General features: G+C 45.4%; 1 long non-coding RNA gene across 1 annotated transcript in view; it reads right to left on the reverse strand.

The window, feature by feature from the left end:
- Positions 1 to 2,881: 2,881 nt before the first annotated feature.
- LOC107543598 (uncharacterized) overlaps positions 2,882 to 25,171 on the reverse strand; it is a 79,162-nt gene continuing 56,872 nt past the window's right edge. The window contains exons 2-3 of the long non-coding RNA XR_001603829.1: positions 5,031 to 5,136; positions 2,882 to 3,028 (exon numbers count right to left, since the gene is read on the reverse strand). This is a non-coding gene — a long non-coding RNA (uncharacterized LOC107543598). The remainder of the gene's footprint in view (positions 3,029 to 5,030; positions 5,137 to 25,171) is intronic.

Consider the following 25,171-nt stretch of genomic DNA (forward strand, 5'->3'; position numbering starts at 1 on the left):
CGAACCCTCGACCTTGGTGTATCAAGATGATGCTCTAACCAACTGAGCTACCGGCCAGGGCCCAGGATCTCTCTTCACTTTACCCACTGAGAAGGAACAGGGCTAGAGGGTGAACAGAGCAGTTACACAATTTAGTTTGTGGCAACTAAATCCATTAATTCGAAATTCAGCAACAACAACCCTCTGGTCTTAACCATTCCTAGACGGTCTCTACTAGCTAATGGACTCCTGCTCTCTTCACCCGTATCCTTACCAGGTGACCAGGTATCCTTAGAAGGTCTCAAGAGACAACTATTACTCCTTTACACTGATACTGTCCTAAACAATTTATAAACTATTTTTGTATCTGTAGGTTTTTCTGAATAAATACAAAAAAAAGAAAGTCTCCCCCCTTCCCCTCCAACTTCCTTTCCCTTCATAAATTCAAGGAAAAGTGACAATTTTTTTAAACTTCTTTAAAATCTCAAGAGAAGTGTGTCAACAGTTTAATAAGCAGGCCATCAAAGAGGAAAGAATCCTGTACCTTAAGAATCGATACACATGAGACGGTCTCTGAACTCCGGTGATCTGTCTCAGGGGCGGGGGGACCAGGAACATTTCCAGACGAGTTCGATGGATTGAGTACAAGTGAAGGTTCTGACCTCTGATTTCCAGGTCAAGAGATTTTCAATGTGCTTCACCTTGAGAAAGAACAAGAGACATGAAACCTTAAAATAAAGGGATTCATGCAATATTTATTTCAATTACAAAACGATTCTTTTCTTTAAATGGAAAATTTTCAGCACGTATTTGTTACCGAGTGAGGGGCTAGTTGAAAAGAAAGCAGAGCCCTGGCCGGTTTGGCTCAGTGGTTAGAGCGTCAGCCCCCGGACTGAAGGGTCCTGGGTTCGATTTCGACCAAGGGCATGTGCTTCGGTTGCAGGCGTGATACCGAGGCCCGGGTGGGGCCCGTGAAGGAGGCAACCAGTCGGTGCGTCTCTCTCACATCGATGCTTCTCTCTCTCTCTTTCTCCCTTCCACACTCTCTAAAAAGCAATGGAAGATATATCCTCGGGTGAGAATTTAAAAAAAAAAAAAAAGGTAGAGAAGTTCATTGCTAAGCTAAATGGGAGATTAGACATCGCTACTCGGTGACGATACATCGAACAATAAAGACGAATTGCTTCTGAACCCAGACGATAAACAATTTGGGGGGGGGGAGAAAAGATTTGATCAATAAAAATTGGATTTGCTGTAACCATGTTATAAAAGGAGGCACCTCCAGAAGCTCTTCCTTTTTGTAACAGTATCTGTCCCATTCCTTGTTGCCTCTCCCCAAACAACTGTTAGGAGCTCGGTCCCAGGAAAAGCAATACTATATTTCCAGCCTGTGTGGTGGGACCCGTTGCCTAGCATTGCAGTAAATTCTGCAAAACAGTTGGCAGAAGGATCAGACTAGCTGGGCTAAATGAATTAAGCAATCACACAAGACTGCAGGGCATATTACAGAGGAATGTCCAAATTAGAGCACTTGATACTCCCTTCTCCCAGCCCCGGTTCTCCTGGTATAATGCTTTGGCTGAGCAGGCTGTAATTCAATATTAAACAAAGCTCTTATTAAGTAGACACAATGAAATAAGGCCAGGTTTTGGTTGCATTAGTGGAGTTAAATGCATTTTATTAGCACTCATTAGGAGGAAGGGAAACTTGGAGCTAAGGATTCATTAGGCAAAAGTGGCCCCTGTGAGGTAGGTGATTAAGCGGCTTGGGGCCAGGGAGCTGATTCCGGGCCACACACAGCAGATTCTGGACGTGTCCTCTCTCCTGCGTGACTCGAGTGTCTGAGAACAGTTCGGGGAGAAATGTGAGGTCCAACTGCAGGTCAGCTGGAAATATGTGTTTCTTTCGAAAGCTGTTAATTTGACATAAGGCAGAAGCCCCAGAAAGAGAGCACAATGATGATTTATGCTTTACATTTGAGAGGAAGTCATTTGCTTTCGGGATTTAAAAAAATGCTACCAGTTATCCAATTCTGAAGGACGTATCACAAAAACTGCTTTTATTCTATTGTTAGAGAAAACCACGCACGCACACACATCAGTCCTCTAAATAAAAGTTGCCCCCAACCCTAGATGGTGTGGCTCAGTGGCTGGAGCGTCGGCCCTCGGACTGAAGGGTCCCGGGTTCGTTTCTGGCCAAGGGCACGTACCTGGGTTGCAGGCTCCATCCCCAGCCCTGGTCGATGTGTCTCTCTCACATCGATGTTTCTCTCTCTCTCTCTCTCTTTCTCTCTCCTTTCCACTCCCTCTGAAGAGCAAAGGAAAAAATAAAAATATAAATAAATAGATAAATACGTTTCCCCCCAAAGTAAAATGAGCATCTTGAACAGCCATTCTTACTTAATTCATCTTTACCAAACGTAATTTTGAGCTAAAAGACTAAATGATAATAAATTTTAAAATAACCCCAGAAGTACAGAATCAGGGAGTTTCAATGTCCTGTGATATCTCAGTGATGCGGCTTCAGGGAGAGGCCGGTTTGGTGAAATGTGTCAGCTCCTGGCCTATTATTAACTCTTATTACATCTCGGCTTTCGCATCGCTGTGCCTTGGACCGCGGCCTCCCCTTTCCCATCAGCAGCAGCAGCTCTACAACCGGCTGTTCTACAAACACAGCCTGTTCCAAACCAAACCGGTCGCCAAGGCCCTCCTACCCCCGCCCCCCCTTCCCGTTAGTGGCACCGCTCTCCTCACAGCCGTCCAGGGTTGAAACCTTAGCACCATTAGTTCTTCTTGCCTTTTACGTGCGACCAGCTAACCGGTCCTCTAGCTCCACCTGCATCCGTCTTCTCTCCTCCAGCAGCTTCCCAAGTCAGATCCCCATCAGCTGTCATTGGGACTCTGCCATGGTCTGGACAATGCGGGGACTCTCCAGTTCCCATTATTGCTCCACCTCTTGCGCACAGATGTCAAAGTAATCTTCCGGGAGCACAGCTCCGGAGGGCCAGTTGTCCTTGTCTGCCATCTTCAGCGGGTTTCATCGTCTCGATCTGTGAAATGGACATGATATAATCTGTCACAGAGTTGTAGAGGTCAAACAGGACAACGTATACATCAAGCCCGGCACCCAACAGCTATCACCCAGTGGGAGCTCACACAGAGTACAGAGTTATTATTACCTCTTGTCTCCACCCCTTTCTCTGGCCAAGCTGAGCTGTTGACTGCCCTCCACACGTGCCACCCATGACTCCCTCCCCCTTTCCTGCACGCGTTCAATCCTCTTGGCCCAGAGCACGCCGCCCTCAACGACACCAATTCAAATTCTGTTCCTTCTGTGAGACCCAGCTCCAGCCGAGCCGCCTGGGCCCTCCTCGCTGTAAGGGTCTCCTCTCTGCTCTCAGTGAGAGTTCTTGCATTATTTTTGCCATTTTCTTATCAGTTGGCCAAATGCTAAAATTTAAGGACAGGGATTATATCTAATCGATTAAAAAAAAAAAAAAAGTTTGTATTGATTTCAGAGAGAGGAAAGGAGAGGGAGAGAGAGAGAAACATTGATGAGAGAGAAACATCGACTGGCTGTCTCCTGCACGCCCCCTACTGGGGCATGTCTGACCGGGAATCGAACTGGAGACCTTCAACCCGCTGAGCCGCACAGGCCTGGCACATCTAATTGATTTGTATATGCCTCTCATCACGACTATCAGGGTCTCAGAACACCTTAGGGAACCTTGCACAGCTCCAGGAACCCGGGGTTCCTCTCCCCTCTCACTGCATCTATCTATGTCTGTGCAGAAAGGGAGAGCGTGAAACCCCAAGTGAAATGGTTTGTGTCTGATCAAGTGGCACCCAGCGCTCAGGCCAATGTGCACGGGACACGCAGACACTGTCTCCCTCTCTTATCAACTTGTCTTAGCAGCTCAGTAAACAGCCAAGTCTCCCCAGTGATGTTACAGAAAGTGCATTTGGGTTACTGCCTTGTACATTTTTTTTCCCTTAAATGAAGAGATAGCCTACAAGCCAGTATTTTTTCACATCCATGTATGTTCCCTGTTAGCGCCCTCGCACGCGGGCCTGCAGCAGCCACGTGCTCCGTGTGTATGTGGAGCTCTGGCACCTCGCGCAGAGCCGCACTCAGGAGGTGTTCAGGCCACGCTCACGGAACAATAAAAATACTCAGGAATTTTCCAATTACAATTTTCGCTCTTATAAACCTTGATCCTGTAAGTTCATGTTTAGTTATTTAGTCTAAGAAAACAATGATTGATTTGTGCTAATAAAACAGCTATAAAGTCAAAAGGAGCAATATGAAAGTGCAACCTGAGGGAGGGGGGGGTCGGACGAACTCTAGGAGGAGGGGAGCAGAAAAGTGACACTGAGGACTTGCAAGTCCTGAGCGGTGACTATGGCAGGTGCACTGGTCTTAATGCATCTCCAAGTACCTGCGAGAAGGAAGCCTATTCTACAAATTAAAAACCTGAAGCTTAGCCCTGGCCTGTGTGGCTAAGTTGGTTGGGTGTCATCCTGGACACCAAAAGGTTGCTGGTTCGATTCCCGGTCAGGGCACATGCCAGGCTTTCTGGCTTGGTCCCCAGTAGGGGCGTGCAGGAGGCAGCTGATGGATGTTTCTCTCTCACGTCAATATTTCTCTCTCCCTCCCTCTCTAAAAAAATAAAATTGATTTTTAAAAATCTTTAAAAAACAGAAACCTGAAGTTTAGAGAGTGTCAGCCATTGAGAAGGACCAGCACTTCGGTTGTGCAAGCAAAAGGGTCAGAACTGTTCTGGGCCTGAGACTGACTCTTTTTCCAGAAAGTTCCAGGGTTGTGCCTGCAGTGAAGGCCCTTCCATGACTTTCTGCACAACAGTTCCTGTCTGGAGCACCGACAACCCCCCCCACACACACACACACAGCCCCGGGGCCACGCAGAACCCGTGCCGGGAGCTCTGACCACTCTCCAGACAGCCGACGGGTTCACAGACACCCCCTGCCTCCCTCAGGTCCCCTCAGCTCTGGCTCCCGACAAGGCACCCTTTCCTGGCCCGCCTCACTCACCGAGAGGCAATCTTAGACCATCCTGAGCAACACCGAGGCCGGCGGGACCAGATGATCAAGTTCGACAGCTCAGGGCCCCCTTCCTAGGGTCAGGTCCCATGACAAGCTAGAAAGAAAATAACTTCAGGTATAATCTTTCAGCGTGGGAGTAAAATTTACTGTGCACTTAGAGCGGTCCAGAGACCACAAGGGACACGGCACAGTGGCTGTCACAAACTGTTACATCTTGGACTGGTTTTTGTTTGTCCTAAAACCACAACTTAGAAGAAAACTGGTTCTACAGATCCCTAGAATGAAATTTCCACCACGAAGGAGAAGACACCAAAGGCTGAGTCACGAGAAAATGTAGGAGGTGCGAACAAAGCTCCCGGGGCCTGGCCTCTCCACGTGAAGAGCAATGACTGATGTTCACAGACGGCTTTCGAGGGAAGGAACTCAGGGTGAAGTCGTCCTAGAAGCTGGTGACACTGAGCAAGCTGTCGGATACACAGGCCTCTGTACCCTCGCTCACAAAATGTGACATTAGGCTAAGCAGCTCCGAGGTCTACACTGCAGCTTGTGTACACCTTCATGAATACTTTGGGGGGGGGGGGTGAACAAACAAGGGGCAGAAGGACCGCGTACCCTGCATGTCACTGAGAGGGTTAGTAAGAGGCCAGCGCAGGTGGACAGGGCCTGGCTCCTGCTAACCCTGTGCGGGTGCCTCCCAGCACCTAACCAGCATTTCACTGACCAAGTCTTGCTCAGTTCCTTCATTCCTTCAAGTCGTCAGTTTCCCCATTTGCAAAAATGAAGAGCTTGGATTCAATAAACAACACTCGATGTGCCACTACCAAATCTGATTTGATCTCTGACTTCATATTTTGGCAGAGTCTATATATCCCCAAGTTGCATTTATTGAATAATAATTACAGTACTTTCCCAGCATGCATATATAAATCTTTTATACTGCCAGGTGGGTTCCATAGAGTACCTTAAATGTGTGTTTTTAATTGATTTCAGAGACAGGAAGGGAGAGGGAGGGAGGGATAGAAAGAAACATCCATGAGAGAGAAACATCGATCGGCTGCCTCCTGCACGCCCCCTATTGACGATGGGGCCTGAAACCCGGGCATGTGCCCTGACCGGGAATCGAACCGGCGACCTCCTGGTGCATGAGACGTTGCTCAACCGACTGAGCCACACCGGCTGGGCCTATACAGTGTCTCCAATACCTCCACCAACCCTGCAAAGTTCGCTTGCTATCTTCACTTTGTATATGAGGAAATCGGGACTCAGAGAGCATAGGGAAAGAGTTAGGATTCGAACCCCGAGTTTTTTCCACTCTACCCTTTTGCTTCCGATCCGTTTTTCAGAGTTTCTAAATGTCCGTTTGCTTTTCGGCCTCCAAGCTTTTTCTTCTGCCGCTCAGCCCACCTGCCCCCTCCTCCTGCACTGCCCCGTCGAAATCCTGCTCACTCTGCAAACCTCTGCTCTGTGCCTGGCCCATTGCCTTGCACACAGTAGGTGCTCAATAAATAGAGTTAATGTTTGCTCTCTCTCTGCTAAAGCATCCTAGGATCGTAGGTGGCAGAAATGATGCCTTATCACCATACAGCTAAGAAAGTAAAATAAAAGTAAATGAAGCCCCAGTGCCTCCTGGAACAAAGAGTACACAGGGCCGTGGACCTCACGGGGTGTCCAAGACCCCATGTCAGAAATGTATGTTTAGGCAGCAGGAACACACTCGAGGCCGGAGAGCAGGAAAGTACACTGGAAAGTTCTGCCAGTTGGGTCAACTCCAATTTGGCAAAAACAGTCCCTCCTTTTCTCCGGGGTTCTTTCTCTCAGCATCACTTATTAAGGCTAATTAGCCGGGGGTGTGCTGTGATGCAGAACACTTGTGACCCGTGCGAATTAGAGAGGGAGACTGTCATTTCTCAGAAGACCCAGGAGGGTCAGCGAGAGTAAGCGACGGGGAAGGAGGGAGGGGGGGAGGGCCTCCTCTCCCAGAAATTGCACGGAATTAAGTGCAAGTAAAAATAAATCCACATATAAAACAACTGTGCAAATGTTACCAGTATTTTCACAGCTGGGTTTCTTTGCCTAAAATACTTAGCACTTACTTTAGCAAAGTATCTTCTAAACAGAAACGGTCTGACCGATCGCAGGAGCTGAGCCCTGATGGTGGAAATCTGACTTCGACGAACTTCACTTTTGCCCAGATAGGAAGAAAAAAACAATGACTTTAAAAAAATAACTCAATATACAAGGAGCCTGATCGTCACAAATTCGCAGCAGCTCCGTGGCAAGTGACCTTATGCCACAGATAGGACACTGAAGTACGTCTGAGTTTAGGGAACTGGATCCGTAGCATTCAGCGTATTTTTATCTCGATTTGGACGCTGAATTTAGAAGCAGGAAAACACCAGCTTCGTCTGTTTCCATGGCACTGCAAACACCGCCCTTGAATAGCTGCCCAGTCACTTATCAGAGCAAGATTAGTGGCTTTCTAAAAAGGATCTACATTCGCATTCCTGGTGTTTATTTCCTGCAGATACTAAGGGGGTATGCCAGGGGCTCTGCTTTCAGAGGCTGATGCCACGGGACGTGACTAATCATCCTGACTCACTTCTAGGGACTCTCCCCGTGGAAGTGCCCCCAGGCAGCAGAGAATGGGCTGTGCCCATTCATGGCAATACACCCTGCGTCGCAGAATGACTAGGACAGAAGCTATACTGATGAGTGGGCCACCAATTCAACCTCCCTGAATGTGTTTTCTCCTGTAACAATTTTACGGAAGCTTTTCCCGTTGTTTTTGGGGCAGTCAGTGAAAACACTGACCCTGCCAGCCCCTGAATATCAGAGCAGGCCCCCGTTTTCACATTATGTGTGTCTGTGTCCATACGTGTGAGCTAGAAACTAGAGGACAGACCTGGGTTAGGCTCAAACGTGGATACCTCGGCCCTCCACCGGGGATGGGACGTGGGATGTGACTCGAGACAGTGCCTGGCACATGGCAATGACCCTGTGTAAGTTAGGCAGAGGCCACCCTGACCACGATGTCTTGTCATTTCAGGTGCAGTGGAGCCTGGGATTATATATCAGGGGGCCAGCCCAGGATTTGGGGAATTCTCCTTCCAGAATAGCTTGAGGGGAAATCAGAAAATCTCAGCTCTGTGGTCTGTCACTTTATTACGGCTCCTTCTGGAAGACACATTGTGTCCTGATGCAAATCTTACCTTCCCCTATTTAAAGCGGCGAACATTACACTGAGGACCTGTGATTTGGTTTCGTTCTGTCTGACATCAAGTACACCCTGAGGAATTGGGGAGCTGCTTTCCATCACCTTCTAGAAGCTCATCTCCAGGCTTAAAAATTAAAATGAACAGCCTGGCTGGTGTGGCTCAGTGGACTGAGTGTCGTCCCATCCACCAAGAGGTCACCGATTCGATTCCTGGTCAGGGCACATGTCCAGGCTGCGGGCTCGGTCCCCAGTAGGGAGCATGCAGAAGGCGGCCAATCGATGATGTTTCTCTCCCATCGATGTTTCTCTCTCTCCCTCTCTCTTCCTCTAAAAAAAATCAATAAAAACATATTTTAAAAAGAGAGAGAGGTGAAAACTAGGAACCAGGAGCAGCTGGGAAGAGGGATTTTGCCTGCCTGATTTTTTTTTTTCCCCCCAGTTCCGTATTTCTGTCTCACAGAGTTCAAGTTGGAGAAAAGCAGGGTCGGCTCCGGGGCAAGGCCATATTTAGAAGCTCAAAAGGCTTGTTTTCCTGGTGCCAAAGGAATCACCGCTTCTTTTACCTCCGCGAAAGCAAACAGAAGCTCATTAGCCGCCCCCCCCCCAGGACGTCCAGAAGTTTTGAGGTGCAGATGAGACCTCACCCCCCGAACGCGAAGGCTCCTGTTCAGCTTCTCGCTTAAGAGGTTTTAGGAGCCTTTAAAAATGGTTAGCACGCTGCGTCGGCTGGCTTTGTAAATAATTTAGAGAACTTGTGACCTGGAGCTTTCAGGGAGTTGATGTAACTGTTCTGGAAATCGTTCGACTTGAACTTGAGCCCGGCTTGCGCGCAGCTGCGCTCTGTCCGCCGACAGCCGAGGCTGCGCCCGGAGCGGCGGGAGGGCCGGGGGCGCCGGGCTCGCCGGGCTGCAGTTCTCCGCCTTCACCACCAGGTGGCCGTCTTCACACGAGCAGCCTGGCCCGCGCGCCCGCGAGGCGCTGGACCGCCAGGGCCTTTTGGAAGCCAGAGCAATTGTCTACAATTAATGTGCAAACGTGAAGCGCATTCTCCAAGCCAAACGAAGTCATTTCCAACCCTTCCTCCACGTAGGAGTAATCAGTTAGGCCTTGTGTTTATCTTCTAATGCTGTTTGGGGGAATTAATTAGAGCAGTAAGTGGCCAATGGATTTGGGGAACGGTGAAAATAATAAAAATTAAAATTAAATAATAATAATAATAATAATAATAATAATAATAATAGAGTCTCCTTCCAAAATCTCATCATCCGGTGTTTGTAAAATTCAAGGTCCTTAGCATGCAAACAGGTTTATGGTCCCAGGCACACTCTTTTTGGTAAAAATAGACAAATGACCCTCTGAGCCGGCGTCTGAGCTCTGTGGTTAAATTGGATGGGTCCGTCTCTACCTTAGTTTGTTCTCTGATTTCGAGCCTTGGCCCTGACACAGCTGAAAAATGTCTCTACCAGGAAGTGCAAGAAGGAGATGTGACTGCTTCCTCTAAGGGCCCGAATGCCTCAGCTGGACATTCGGGCCCATCCTGGGGAAGCGCTGCTCTGCGGTCGGCAAAGAAAAGTCACCAGGTTTAGCAGTTTCACTGGATAACTTGTATATCCCGTCACTCCTTTTATTTTCTTATTTATTTACTTACTTTTTTTTTTTTTTTTTTAGTTACCCAAAAGATAGTTGCCACCAGCTTAGGAATCTCTCCTTTTCACCCTTGCTTGTCAAAACATGGACGATTCTGAGAGCTCTAGATGCTTTAATTAAATTATACATAGGCGTGAATTTAACAAATCAGCTAGAACAGAATATGTACTTAAAGGTCTTGGCAGGGAGAGGAGATAAACATATTGTATATACCACAGAACCACGGTGAACCCGAAGACTTTTCTTGTGGCTGCTGTGAATTTTTGTTTTGTTTATTATTTTTGAGACCTTCAGGACATTAAATCGGTTTCCCCAGCAGCTAGAGACATGGAGCTCCTTGTAGGAACAAATACACCCTCAGGGCTGTGTTCTCACCAATCATTTCAGCTCCCTCAAATATTTATAGAAATATTTATTAAAGGTCAGTTTCCTCCCGCATTCTGTGTTTCTTAACACCATTTCTGATGTCATTTGTTCATGAATTCGACCAGTGTTTATTACTACTTGCTTGCTGTGACCTTCATGCTGTGGATAAAATGACACTGACTCAGGACCCGTCCCCTTTCTCAAAAGAAACCAGTGAACAAAATTCTGCAACCTGTTTCCTAAATACACTCCCCAATCAGAATAAATGAAATGAAAGTATCAAAGGCTGCTGGTATTTGTGGTATAGAATGATTTTGTTTTTTGGTTATGTGACATTTTAAAATATGCAGTTGTTATGTTTAGAGAGCACTGTTATTCAAATACGTGAGATAATGAGTCCTGTTAGGGTGAGGGTGGGCCGCAGTCATCTACATGTTTACATAAAATTACCATTCAAAGGATCTCCCCGATATTATTTAATTAACCTAATAGATGCTTTCGGAGAGGCAGGGATTGCTCTATCAGGTCTGTAAACAGGCAAGTTGAAATTCACTTAGTAAAAATGATTTTCACTCGGCTTCAAGTAGTCTGGATATAATTATTTTACTTTTATTATTATATTTTAAGTCATTACATCTGCTTCCAAAATGTTCTGGAATGGAAGAATTAACAGGAAGCAAGTTCTGCAACCAAATCCCCTTTCTCTCCAAGCAGAGCATCCACGGTGATGAAGAGACATCGGGGAAGAAACTAAGCAGCACAGAACTGAAAGGAAAAACCTCTGAATGCTTAGGTGAACCTTGGCTAGCACGAGACGGAGGGACTCCATCTCTGTGTTTCCTCTGAAAACCATTCTTGAAAATCCCAGAGAGCATGTTAAACAATAGTTGAAAGGCCAAATGAGAGAGAGAGAGAGTGTGTGTATGTGACTAGGCAGATGAAATGGTGGCGAGAAATTTGCATTTTTTTTGAGGATGTCAAATCTGGGCCAGTTCCTCTGATCTGAAAAGGAACCAAGCCAGGGCTCTCCTACTCTGTAAAACTGTGAAAATACATTAGCTGAGGCAGAAAGGGCCCCTGTAGAGTCAGTACAAGATCAATTCAGGGTCAAGGAAGGTTCCTCAATACTCTTTCATTTATTTGCTGAGCTCCGACTCATTTGCCAACTATAAACTTTTTAAAAAATGTATGTTTTGATTGATTTCAGAGAGAGGGAGGGAGAGGGAGAGAGAAACATCAGTGATGAGAGAGTCATTGATCGGCTGCCTCCTGCGCGCCCCCTGCTGGCGATCGAGCCCCAAACCCAGGCCTGTGCCCTGAACGGGAATCAAACCGCGACCTCCGGGCTCATGGGTCGCTGCTCAACCACTGAACCATGCCGGCCGGGCCAACTACAAACATTTGCATGCATCTTGCTGTTTTCAAATTAAGGAGGTCACCCGTGAATTCATTAGTGTTTACTGAATGTCCAACCACCACTGAGTGATGGGCACGTAAGTGAACACACTTGAGTCTCATTATCAGGTGGCTCCCAGTCTAATGGGGTAGCAAGTGGATCCCTTAACTCACCAAAAATACCACGTTATGGATTTTAAATGATACGAAAAATCCCAGCACCTCCGAGAGCTGAATCTATCGCACACTAGGACGTATTAGAGTTTAGCCTCAGAACGTAACTAGCTTTTAGTCAGCTGTGAAGGGGGGAGGCATGGCAGGGGGAAATTGAGACTACCAGGAAAATACAGGCAACAGGGAATCGTGTGCTCAGGGAAGAGGCCCAGAACAGTGCGGCTGAGCACGGTGCCTGGGAGGAAAGTAGCAGGAGGTTGGGATGGAAAGGGTACATTGAAACCATGTTATGATAGTCCTTGGTGCCCCGACAAGGAGCCTAGCAGTGCCTGTGTAACACCTATGATGCTTTATTTTATAAAAAAAACAAAACAAAAACACTGCATCATGATTTTAACACTTAGGACACTAGATGGTAAGTGACAGAGCACCCAATGCGACGGCTTAAGTAGAAAGAGAGCCGACTGGTTTGTGTAAATGAAGGCGCCCATTAGATTTCAGGCACAGCTGAATCCAATGGACAGACACCGTCGCCAGGATCCCTCTCTGCTAGCTCCAGGTTGACTCCAGGGCCCAGTCTCAGGCACCTGGTAGTGATGTCTGACCTCAGCCTGCCGCCATGACCTCAAACACCCAGATGGAAAACCCAATCTCCTTCTAGCTTAAGTGACAACGTCGACAGTGAGTTCCTACCTTGGTCACATGCCAAGTCTTGACAGGCACTGTGGTCAGGGTAATGGGATGCACTAGTTGGTTTCTCAACGGAGGGTGTGGACTCTGTCCCTATAGCCTGGGCTCTGCCAGAAGTCACGATGACTTCAAAGCACCGTGGCCAGAAGAGAGAAAAGTCGTTGTTGGGCAATGAGACAATGGGCTAAACTGAGTCCCTGAGAGGCTGAGAGACTTGCCAGTAAGTTCTCTCCCTGCCTCTAATTCCCAGTCCCTTGCTGTTCTAGTCTATCGTTTTAGAGTAACCTTTAACACTGGCCATTAAAGATTTTTGCCAAGGGAGCGATATGATCGGGCCCACATTCAGGAAGGTGATTTGTGGAAGACAAACCAACCAAGGGGGGCCTCTTGGCTATTCTTGGCCCTTTGCCTTTTCATATAAATACAGGATGTTTGTCAAGGTCTGTGAAAAACCGTGTTAGGATATTGATAGGAATATCATCACGTCAATTAACTAGATTTGTAGAGAATTAACATAGTTCTATTAAGTACTGTTAACCATGAACATAGTATATATCTTGATTCAATTTGTACCGAGTCATTCAATACATTTTTATAAAGGTCTTACATATATTTTGCTATCTTTATCCATGGGTGTTTTATATTTTTAATTGATATTGTAAATAAAATATCGTCGCTGTATTTTCTAATTGTAGTTGGTATATACAGAAAACTTTTGTTAAGTGTCTCTCTTTTCCAGGTTGCAGAATTACCCTGTACTCCCAGTTTAAGAAGGAATTTTTAAACATCAAGAGTGGGTGTTGAATATTATCGCGTGTGGGTTTTGTATACACTGAAGCAATTAAATCATCTTTCTGTTTGATTTTTTCACGTAGTGGATGACATTAATAGATTTCCTAAGATTAAGCTAATTGTTTATTCCTGGAATATACTCAGCTTACTCATCGCGTATTATTTTTTCATACAGTGAAGGATTCCGTTTGCTGTGTTTTCCTTAGTGTTGCGCACGTATGTGTGTGAACGAGAGCTGGTCTGAGCCTCTGGGCAAGGGGCCTCCTTTTCTGTGGCTGTGCAGCTCGTGTGAGCCTCAGGAAGAAGCTGGGCGCAGGCAGTGCCCCCCATCCATTCTGTGGACCACTTAGTGTGAAGATAAAGTGACCTGTTCCTTACAAACCTGGGTCACTCATCTCAAATCGTTTTGAGTCTCAAGGTCTTTTTGAATCAGCTTTTATCGTTTACGTTTTTTTTAGGGACTCTGTTATTTATTGTCTTGCTCACATTATTTCAGCTTTAATGTTTATGGATTTTTAAAGGTTAAATTTTTTTAAGTTAAAAAGCTATCTTTTTATTCTTCATTCACTATTTATTTCTATCTTAATCGTATGGTGGTTAGAGAAGAGAATCTGTAGGATACCAGCTCTTGGAAATTTATTAGAATTGCTTGATATCCTTGTAGATGTTAAATTCTGTAAATAATCCAAGTACTTAAAAATAAGTTGTCTTTTCCAATTATTGAGAGTAGTTTCCTACGTCATGTTGTTAGACAATAACCTTACTGGATTTTTTGTCTGCTAAATAATATATATATTATATATAATAATATATAGGAGTATATAATATATAAAATATGTATTATAACATATATAATTATATAATATAGAAAATATATTATAACATATATAATAACACATGTAATTATGTAATATATAAAAAATATATTATTCAGCAGACCAAAAATGTATATAACTATATATAACTATATAAAAGGAAAATTAGACTCAACTACACGTTTACTTTTTTATAAAGTATAACTTATTCTGCATTTTAACACTTTTGTTGGCATTGTTTTAGATGATATCTACTCATAATGCTAGAAATGGAAGTCCCCTAAATTTTTAATTTCCCAGAAATTAGGATTTCACAGCTCCTACGGTCACATAATTGGGGCACATCTGTATTAATTCTCTCTTTAACAAGGGCCTCTTGGCAAATTTAAAATGTTGGCTTTGTAGTAGTGCTAACCGAGGTTGCCTGAAGCCCGATTTTCTTTGTTTGGTTTAAGGCTGTAACTGTTTTTCTCTTGCTCACTGTGAAATTAATATTTCTTCTTAAAGAATGGGGTCCTTCTACCAACCATCTTCTTCATCCAAAAGATGTATACAGGGTGTCCCCCCAAATGTACACACACTTTAACAGCTGAGAGCTCAATTTTGAAAAGGAAATGTATCTTAATAAGCACTGCCTTTATAGTTATTCGAAGTGTGTGTACATTTTGAGGGCCACCCTGTATTTACACTTGAACAATGTGCCTTGTTATACACCAGTTGCATGCAAAGTCTGTGTTTCGTGGTAGGAAGAATCCAAGCACAGCCCCCACCCGGTAGAATGTCAGGGGACATCTCAACATTGTCTGCGGCAGGCACCTCGGCCCTAAAAGAGCGTGGACGACTCAGAATGTACCTGCGGCCGTTACAAAGATTAGCAGGCAGGGAGCACGTCCAAGCTGACGGAGAAATAGCTCTGGTATGAAACCTCACTTATGAAACATGGAACCGATTACTGGGTTTTCAGTCATTAACGAGTGCACCTAAGGGCCTGGTGACTTTGCTGCACAAAAGGAGATTTATTCTTGGCTGAACACAACCTGTCAACGTACCCATCCTGAGTCCAATGTCCTCAAAACCCCAAACTCGCAGCCAAATCTTCCCTGGGGTCCTAAGGCTGATAAAAGTCCTACTTTTAACATCTTCGTGTGGAATGTGAATTTAACCAGAAGTGACAGCTTGGATCCCTGCCGTGCGGACGGGGGAGGAATGTCTGTGACAAAGCCGTTACCCCAGGGTGGGTGACAGTTGAGTCTGCCCTGCCCAGGGGAGGTGGCCTATGGGCTTTGATTATAGGAGCCGATGCCGGGGACCTGAGCCAAGTTCCACGCGCACGGAGCGCTCACCTCCTGCTGCCTCTAGGAGAAGGCGTGGGTATTGCCATCGGGAATCTCTGAGATTGCTCAGAGCCCTGCACACCGGGGTCCCACTGTTAGCTGGTGCAGGCCTCACCCTAGCACGAGTCTCCCTGCTAATGGAAAGCGGGGACCAGGCTGTCCCCTTGTAAAATTCAGTGGCCCGCTCTGCGCCCTGGGCCCTAAACCATCGAGGGAGGGCTGACGTTGGCACCTGGACCTGGGAAAGGACTTCAGGATTATCGTCTCCACCCACGAGAGCTGACCTAAAACTTAATTTGTCACTACATTTCCCCATACGCTCAGAATGATGATAGATACTCAGATTTTCTGAGATAGTCATGATTGAAAGTAGCCCATCCTATTGTTCCTAAGAGAACATTTATCCACGAGGCCACGTGTTCCAAATCTGGATCTGGAAACTCTTTTCAGAATATTCTCCGTCTGCTGTGGATTCAACAAATAATCTCTACGGCCTTTTGTATCCATCCAAATTGAAACTGGTGACAAGGAAAAGTCCAATTTGTACACATTCTGGCCGTCTGGTACTTGAGGTCTCTGCCTCCTGATATGACTTTCAAAGACAGCATTTAAGGTTGTGAGCCTGCCCCTTACATGGACTGAACAAAATAAAGAAACAAAAGGGATGGGCCCCACTCTGCGAATCAGGTTTTTCTCACCCTGGTCACTGTGCATGACCCTCCTAAGCTGTGCCAGGTCGCCAGGCTCCAAGGATGGCATCCCTGGCACTGACTTGCTCCAGACTCATCCTTGCCCTGCCTCTCTTCTGACCCCAACTGAATTGTTAACATGAAATGGGAAAGAAGGGTGGAAGAAGAGACAATGGTAAACGAGTTGGAAGGACTGTGTTAAAGACAACTTATGAGAATGATAATTATCTGCCTTAAAAAAGTTAACCCACATGATACTTGTTTCTCTCTGACTGGCTTATTTTGCTTAGCTCGACACTCTCCGGGTCCCTCCATGCTGCCTCGAAGGCTAAGAGATCCTTCTTTTTCACAGCTGCATAGTATTCCACCGTGTAAACGTACCACAGCCTTTTTATCCACTCATCTACTGATGGGCACTTGGGCTGTTTGATGAATCTCAGAGGGAAGGCAGGGGTGGGGTGAGGGGTGGAGGGGGCTAATGGGGGAGGGAAAGGGGGACATCTAATACTTTCAACAATAAAGATAAATTTAAAAAAATTAAGCCACATTATGAATTTCCTTTGAATGTCTTATATCACTCTCAGATTCACCTTTCATTTGTGTTCACATTATATCACAGAGGAGAGAAGACTAGCTTTTGTGTTTGACAGGGTGTGGTGGGATAGGGAACTTGCGTTTAGCTGGACTTTCAGCCACTTGGTGACTTGTACCACCCCTCCAACCCCAGCAGGATCCTGAGGACCAACAAGGTCCTGTCACGCTCCAGCAGCTCCTCACCTGGGATCTAACCCAGGCTTTCTCCATGGCATCTACTGACATTCTGTACAGGATAATTAATTCCTTGCTGTAGGGTCCATCCTGTACAACATAGAAGGTTTAGCTGTTTATCTTTAGCCTCTCCCTACTAGAAACCAGTAGCACCCCTCCCAGCGGTGACAACCAAAAATGTCCCCAGGCTTATCACATATCCCTGAGGGAAGCAGAATCACTCAGTTTTCAAAAGGACCAATCTAATCTGAATGATTATTATGTCTTCTTCCTGAAATTTGTTTTTCTGGAAATAAGAGGACACTTCTCGATGATTCCTTTGAGAGTTGACCTCTTTGAATTATCCCAGTGCCCCGTATTTTGATTAAGTGTGTGTCACCTTATCACTAGTGTGAGAGGGAGATACGATCTTGTTTTCCTCTCGGGATCACACAAACAAGTCACAGTGACTCACTCACTGTGGCACTGGGAGCCTCGGCCGTCAGGTGCTCCGGGAACGTGCATCATAAATCATAATTATCTGAATTGTTTGGAGCTGCTATTATAGGGCTAGGAAACAATGACTTTGAAATTTTTTTTTAATGAGGGAAGTTCCTTTCTACTTATTTGCTCTAGTCCTACAGTAATCACACATACGCAGGAACTGCCTTGTTCTTTATTGAGCTCTTTGATCTTAGAATTCCCGGCTTTTACAAAAGTGATAACCAAGACCAAGAAATCAATCAGGAATGTCAAGACCACTGGGGCCTTGATGGGACAGTCCAGAGAACTCTGGGATCCTGAACCGTCCAACTGTTACCACGTGAAGGAAATACTCCTCCAATGTCATATATAGATTTAAGAATTTCCAGACTGTGGAGAAAATAGCCTGGTCAAATGCCCCTTACTCGACAGATAAATTGTAAAGAAAAGTATGGTATGAAGAACCTGTGGATTAAAATATTAACAGACACATCAATTCTCTTTCAGTGGACAAAACTAAAGTACAGTTTCTAGGGATGCTCACTCGCCTCATTGATAAAACCATGAAGAAAGCTGAAAAAGTGATCTCTATAAAAGAACAGGCCATGGTTAACTTGGGGCGGGGGGTAGAGAAGATATGCTTAGGATGGCTTCTGACAAAATAGCAAATTTTATTTCTTGACCTGGGTGATGGTAGCGAGGATATTCATCTTATGATAGCTTATGAAGACCTGTATTTGCTTTGTATTGTTTTCTGTACCCATATTTTATCTTATAATACCAAGACGGAAGAAAAGGAAATGGAACTTCTTTGGAAAGGCCTCGGTTTATTATAAAAAATAAAATAAGTGGCTAGAGAGACACACTGTTGTACTGCGCAAGTCTCAGAGATACAACTTATGCTTCCTAAATATTCAGAAAAGTTGTTTCCACTGAGAACTAAGTCATAAAATTAATTTACAAATACAATATAGAGCTTCCTTTGTATCCAACTGAATTAAGTGTCATGGTATTATGTCTGAAATTTATCTAATCTATGTATAGATTAGATAAGTGTCCTCAAGGCTATCTCTCATTGTCATAAAATCTTTGTACCCTGAATGGTTGGCTGTCCCCAAATAATCAACATCCATGTGAACAGCACCCAAGAGTTAGTGACCTTACCACCTAGGCTGAGAAAGGAGAAAGATCACTGTTGATGCCAGGGGTGAGGACCTGGGGGGAGAAATACTCCTCGATTCTTCGGGTTATTTCAGCAAGATTTCCCAGAGAAAGGAACAGAAGGGTCATTACTTTTTAGGAACTGCCTTGGGTGCCCAGAAGATGTTTGCTTCGTTTTTGTGATGTAGCCACAGCTGTCTGCTTGTAGAAAGAGTTGCAGGAAATGTGTCATCCTTCTTAAAAACAAGCAAGGGACACTGAAGTCCCATTATTGGCCCAAAGCAGGAAACAGAACAAAGCCCAACATAACTCTGTTCTGCCGAAAGGAACCTGACTTAGGAAAGAGTGGTGGGTTTTTCTTAAGATTGCAGGTCTAACCCTTTCCCAGGCTGGTCGTAATTAAGAGACATTCTTATTTAATGACCAACAATTTATGACAAATTGCAAAGGCTCTCAATAGGGGGAGGAAGCCTGCGCATCAAGATGTAACCTTTTTCTGGTGCACCAGGAAATATTAACCCCTGATGACAAAGTCGCATGAAACAAAGATGATTGCTGACGCGTCATTTCTGGGCGCCTGCCAGCACTGTCGCTGCCCGTGGAGGTGGCGAAGCCAGGAATTCGCCCAGAAGAACAATTATATTCTTTCTGGTGTTGGCTCCTAGACCAAGCCATGTCTGTGAACCAAGGGAAAGCATTAAACTGCAAAGGAGAGGGTTCTTTTCCCGCGAGGAATAAAAACATTAGGTTAGTGGTCTCTGTGACTTTCATTAGCAGGGTCATTCGTCAAAATCAGCAGGTCACCCTTCAGAGGACATCCAGTCCCTTATATTCTAGGAAGTATATGGGATACAGCTTAAAGAAAATCTGTGCATGGCCCATGTGCCAAGTGTAAAATCTTACCCGATCGTAACTGACAACATACTGTGAGGTCTCAATTTTTATCTAAAATTAGATACCTAGACTTATCTAGTGGTTTTCTTAGGAGAGGTTTAAACATGGTGTATTTGTTAGTCACTCCTTTTACCCTAATAAATACTTTGCAAAATTGGTAGCTGCCAAGGCTCTCAGTCTGCTCAGGATCCCCTCAACTGTATTAGCACTGCCCCCCACGAAGAGGCTGAGACCCACGAAGTCGGGCCTCCGAGGACCAAGCTTTTGGTTACAGTGAGAAGTTCTTTCTCACCAGAGTGAGGGATGAATATTGACCGGATGCCCTACACCCAGTATCCCCTGTACTAGGGCTAAGAGGCCCTTGGTGCTCTATGAGCTTTGAACCACAGCCCAGATCTTCCTTCCACTCTGTGAGCCCATTTTGCCTGCATCCCTAGCTCAGCCCTCTCCCTGGTCTTCTGTCTGCATCCCTAGCTCAGCCCTCTATCCAGGCCAATGGGATGGACCTTCCTTCTTTCCTTCCTTCTCTCTCTCACTCTTTCTTTCTCTTTCCCTTTAACAATCATTATTTGATGCAAACGCCACAGAGGAACATGTAAAGCAAAAAGACTGAGGTCATTCCAATCTGCCCTCTGCCTTTAACATGCAGAAAATCCACCCTGAGGAAATCCACCTCATGACCATTTTCAAGTAACGCGTGGGACTTAGGAGCTCAGCATAAAAGATTTGTCGGAATTTAAGGCCACCTTAACTTAAAAAATAAAATCTGACTGTTTCCAAATGAAACAACTTTTATTTTCAAAGGGAAAAAAAAATGTCCTGGGCTTTTTAGTGGCTTTTTTCTCCTCTATCCTATAGAGATACTTTTAGTCTTAAAATGTTGGATGACTATCGAGTCCGAGTTCTTAAAGAGTTTGTTTTTGCTACTGAAAATCAACTATAACAGGATTCCATACCTGTTAGTTTTCCATTGATTTCAGATAATTCAAAGCTTCAAATATGGGATTTAGGAAGACATCCAGGAGTTTATCGGGTGAGAATATTGAAGCATAGAAGAGGGACAGTATTCCAGAAGCCAAGTTAAGAGTCTTGGTTGTCTTTGTTAGAAGGTGGGCTCCGATGGGAAGGCCAAGGATTTACATCAGAAAGCAGCGCACTTAGACGTGCCCTAATCTTACTGCAGAATGTCTATATTTTAAGGAGGGAAAGAAAAAAGTGAAACAGAGTCTGCAGTATACATACCCAAAGAGCAGGAAAGTTGCAAATGCCATGAAAAGGAGAAATACTGGTGACAGATGTGTTTGGATTATTGGAGGTCCCTCACTCCAGCCAGCATCTTCATCATATTTCTGACGCTGCCTCCACCCCCAGGCACATGACGGGCACCATGATGGCTTTTACAAGTGTGCTGGACAAAGAGACGCTGTGAAATACTAGCCTCCCTCTCACCCAGGGCCTCTTCGGCAGCCTTGTAAATGACTTTCCTCAATCTAGCCACCCAGCAGGACGCAAATGTATTGAAAAAGAAATCCTACGAGATACCAGCGGTTCTCAAAAGAAATGCTCAGAAGAGTGGGCCTTAAACCTATTATGGCCCGGCTCTATCAGCTTTTAGAGACCTCTGGCAGTTGGAGAGAAAATATGCTCTTATGAGGTTCTTACACTAGAAGTGAAGTAGATGATGCTACTTGAAGGACTATGATAATTTTAGCATGTGTATTATAAACCCTAAAACCATTACTTAAAGCATCAACAAAATAAGAATTATACTACTAAGCCAAAAAAGAAATAAAATGGAATCTGGAGAAATGCTCAATTAATATAAAAGAGGGTCAAAAAATATATAAAGAGTAAATGGGACACATGGAAAACAGCAAGATGGCAGATTTGAACTCAACTTTAATCACATTAAATGCAAATGGTCTAAATATTTCAATTAAAATCCAGAGATTGCCAGATTACGTAAAAAGGTAAGACCTAAAAGTATGCTACCTACAAAAATCCATTCTAAATATAAAGACACAAATAAGGTAAAAGAAGGGAAAATCTAAAGAGAGCTGGAGTGGCTAAATTAATAGCCAAACTAGGTTTCCGAGGAAAGAACATTACTATGAATGAAACAGTCATTTTGGAATTAATAAGGGATCAATTCATTGAGAGGGTATAAAAGTCCTGAATGTTTATGCACAGAGCTTCAAAATCCATGAAGCAAAATGTGACAGAAAGCAAAATTGAAAGAAGCAGATAAATCCACAATTATAGTAAGGTATTCCAACAGCCCTCTCTCAATAATTTATGGCATAAATAGAAAACCAGTAAGGATATAATAAACTTGAACAACACTGCCAGCCAAGTTTACCTATGTGGCATTCACAGGACCCATCACCCAGCAACAACAGAATAAAATTTTTTTTCAAGTACACATGAAACATAGACTAAGGCCACATTTTGTGCCATAAAGCAAGTCTCAGTAAATGAAAGGATTTAAATCATACAAAGAATGTTCTCTAACCACAATGGAATTAAATTATAAATAAATAACAGAAAGATATGTGGAAAATCTCCAAATATTTGGAAATTACATAACAGACTCAAAATAACCTATGAGTCAAAGAAACAATCAAGAGGAGAAATGAAAAGCAGTTTGAACTGAATGAAAATGACAGCACAACACGCCAAATTGTGCGGGATGCGGTGCTCAGAGGGGGATTTATAGCATTTAACGTCAATGACCTTGGCCTTCGCCTTAAAAATAACCAGAGAAATGAGCCAGTTAAGCCCAAGATTCAGCAGAAAAAAAGGAACAGTAAAGATGAGAGCAGAAATCAATGGAATTCATTTTCCATGTCACAAAAGACCGGAGATAAAAATCAGCTTGAGGATATTTGCCGTGAGGATATCTGTTGGGATCTCAACCATGTACAAAATCATTCTCGCCACCATTTTACAGGGGAGGTGAAAGCGGAAATCTAAGCCGCTTGACTAGGGAGGGCCGGGTGCAAGGAGTGGAGGAGAGGGGACCGAGTGTGCTGGCTGTTGGATGCATCCACAAGACAGGTGACAGATCTGGATGATGGCAGCGGGGAAGATAAAAAGAAATGGGCAGATTCAAGAAAAGTAAAGGAGACAGAGTCAACAGGGCCATCCACCGGGAAGGGGGTTACATCTAAGGGCAGATCCAAAAAAGTAAAGGAGATAAGAGTCAACAGGGCCATCCACCGGGAAGGGGGTTACATCTAAGGGCAGATCCAAAAAAGTAAAGGAGAGAGAGTCAACAGGGCCATCCACCAGGAAAGGGGCTACCTCTAAGGGCAGATCCAAAAAAGTAAAGGAGAGAGAATCAACAGGGCCATCCACCAGGAAAGGGGCTACCTCTAAGGGCAGATCCAAGAAAAGTAAAGGAGATAAGAGTCAACAGGGCCATCCACCGGGAAGGGGGTTACACCAAAGGAGCAGCTAGTTTGAGGATGAAGACTACTTATGTTTTGAAGGTCATTTTGTCAAACCTGGAGGTGTCCAGAATAAATAGTGTAAACAGGTCTCAGCCTGAGTGAGAGAGAAAGGTCTCGGGTGTTGAAATCAAACCTGGGGCTCATCAGGGAGCAGAAGTTGAGGTTATGAAAACCCACGAGGTCGGTCATCCAAGGGAAGTGCGGAGAGAAAGACAAGGAAAGGTCTGAGCGTAGAACCTTGCGGGGGAGCAACGCCGAAGGTTTTCATTGGCAAGGCTGGTTGCTTGGGGAGACCTGAAGAACATAGACTTCTCAGGGACCCCACCCCCAAAGTATCCGGTGCCTGGTGACGGCGTAGGGAATGCCGATCCAATGGGTGAGGGGCCATGGGACAGAATTAGAATGTTTGCCTCCCAAAATGAAAATATGGAAAATTGTATCTGTGCTCTCTCAACACATCCACTAGAAAACAGGCGTGAAAGGCTCAGATTTGGGGACTTTCTGGCCAGTAGGGAAGCAACACTGAAAAGGGTTTAGGTACCTCTGATCGCAAAGGAGGAATGCTCTAGAATGGGACTCGGGGAGCAGCCCTCTAAGCTGCATCCAGGCGTCCAAAGGGAAATCCTTAAAGCCCCCTCCCCCGGTGGTTACACAGCACATCTGCACCCTCTCTGCTGAGCCCTGGACCACTGGTGAACATCAGCACTTACAGCATCGTCGTGGTTGTTCCCACTCACCCCGGGGTGCCACCCTCTCTAGTGTTGGAGGCGTGAGATATCCCCGGACAGTGGACGCTGAAACCTGGCGCGGCCTGTCTGTTTCCGCCAGCCTCAGATGGGAAAGCTCACCCCAAGATCCTGGGCAGAACTAAGGGTGCCACCGTGGAAAACCTGCACTAGCAGCTCCCACTGTTACCTCTGAATGGCCCAGTTGTCTTCACAGGGCTGTGACAGCCGCCAGCCAGGATGGGCGACAGGCGCTCGGGAGGGGGGTGTTCTCCCTGCCACATTGTGTTTTAATGGACGTGACAAAGCATCTGGCCAGCTGGCGTGTGGCGGAGAGCTGGACGCTCAGAAAGCCCTCTCTCGGCCTGTTCTGCGATTCTGAGAAAGGAAGCTCAGGCCCGATCAATACATCCTCTGCTCAGACGTCAGCTGGCTCGTGACGTCAGTGGTCCGGGGCTGTTGTTAGTGAGGATGTCCCAGTCTTCTGAGTCTGACATGCGTTTGGCTGGGTGCCCCTGCAGAACGCAATGTAGGCATAATTCGGCCTTCCTGTGATTGTCCGTTTAACTTGGCCATCTAGACTAATTTTTTCCTGTGAAGCGAGCCCGGGACGTCACCAGGACAGCGGTCGGGTTAATTAATGAGGCCGAGTAATGTGCATAATAAAAGCTTACCAGTGGCCTGTTCTTTCCACTGTTTGCCCTGCCGCCCCCAGCGGAGCGGCTCCTCTGCCGGAATCTGTGAATCAGGTTCTGCTAAGCACATCTCTTCTTGTAAACAACATCAAGGGGGAACGAGTAACTTGAGAACCATCTGATTGAGTCCTTGCCTTTTTTTTTTTTCTTCATTTCCCCCCATTGCATGTTAGAGGAAGTAAATAGGGGGGGAAATTCTAATTATACGGCTGTTTACTGATTACAGGATAAGTTTTATTGTATTTATTTTAACTGCCACTCTGGGCCGCACCCAGCGCCTGGATCCTTCTGCCCCGTCCCACCCCCTCTGCCCTTTCTCTTTAGCCTGCGGCTCTTCACATCTGAGCTTCTTCTCGAGACTGTTCAAACCTCTGCTGCTCAGGGGCACCCGCTATTTTTTTGCTGCTTTGGGATCAACAGTCAGGTGGGGAAAATAGGGCCAATGTCACCGTTGGACACAGTGGGTAAGATCCGGCTGAGTTTATGGAAATCAGTGGACACTCTTTACTTATATGGAAAACGTAGCTTCAACAATTTCAATTCTATAAAGAATTATTAAGTAGTAACTACGTATTCGGTAGGCACCGAGTTAGACCTGGATGGAAAAATAAGCACAAGAGCCTTGCCCATCACGAGGGATCACTATTAGGATCAAGGGAGATAAAATATTTGGAGGTGCTCTGAGGTTTACAAAGCTCGGCCCATCTGAGATTGATGGAGATTATCACAGTGAGGCATCCGATAGCTGAACTGGCTCCTCCTCGACCCCAGGGCCAGTGGTTGCCTCGCTGCTCAGGGTTGGGCAAGGAAATAACAGGGCACTAGGCCACGCTTGGCCTAATCTATGCCTAAGCCC

The sequence above is a fragment of the Miniopterus natalensis genome, chromosome 21 (genome assembly GCF_054644295.1).
Source record: "Miniopterus natalensis isolate mMinNat1 chromosome 21, mMinNat1.hap1, whole genome shotgun sequence".
Classification (NCBI taxonomy): Eukaryota; Metazoa; Chordata; class Mammalia; order Chiroptera; family Miniopteridae; genus Miniopterus; species Miniopterus natalensis.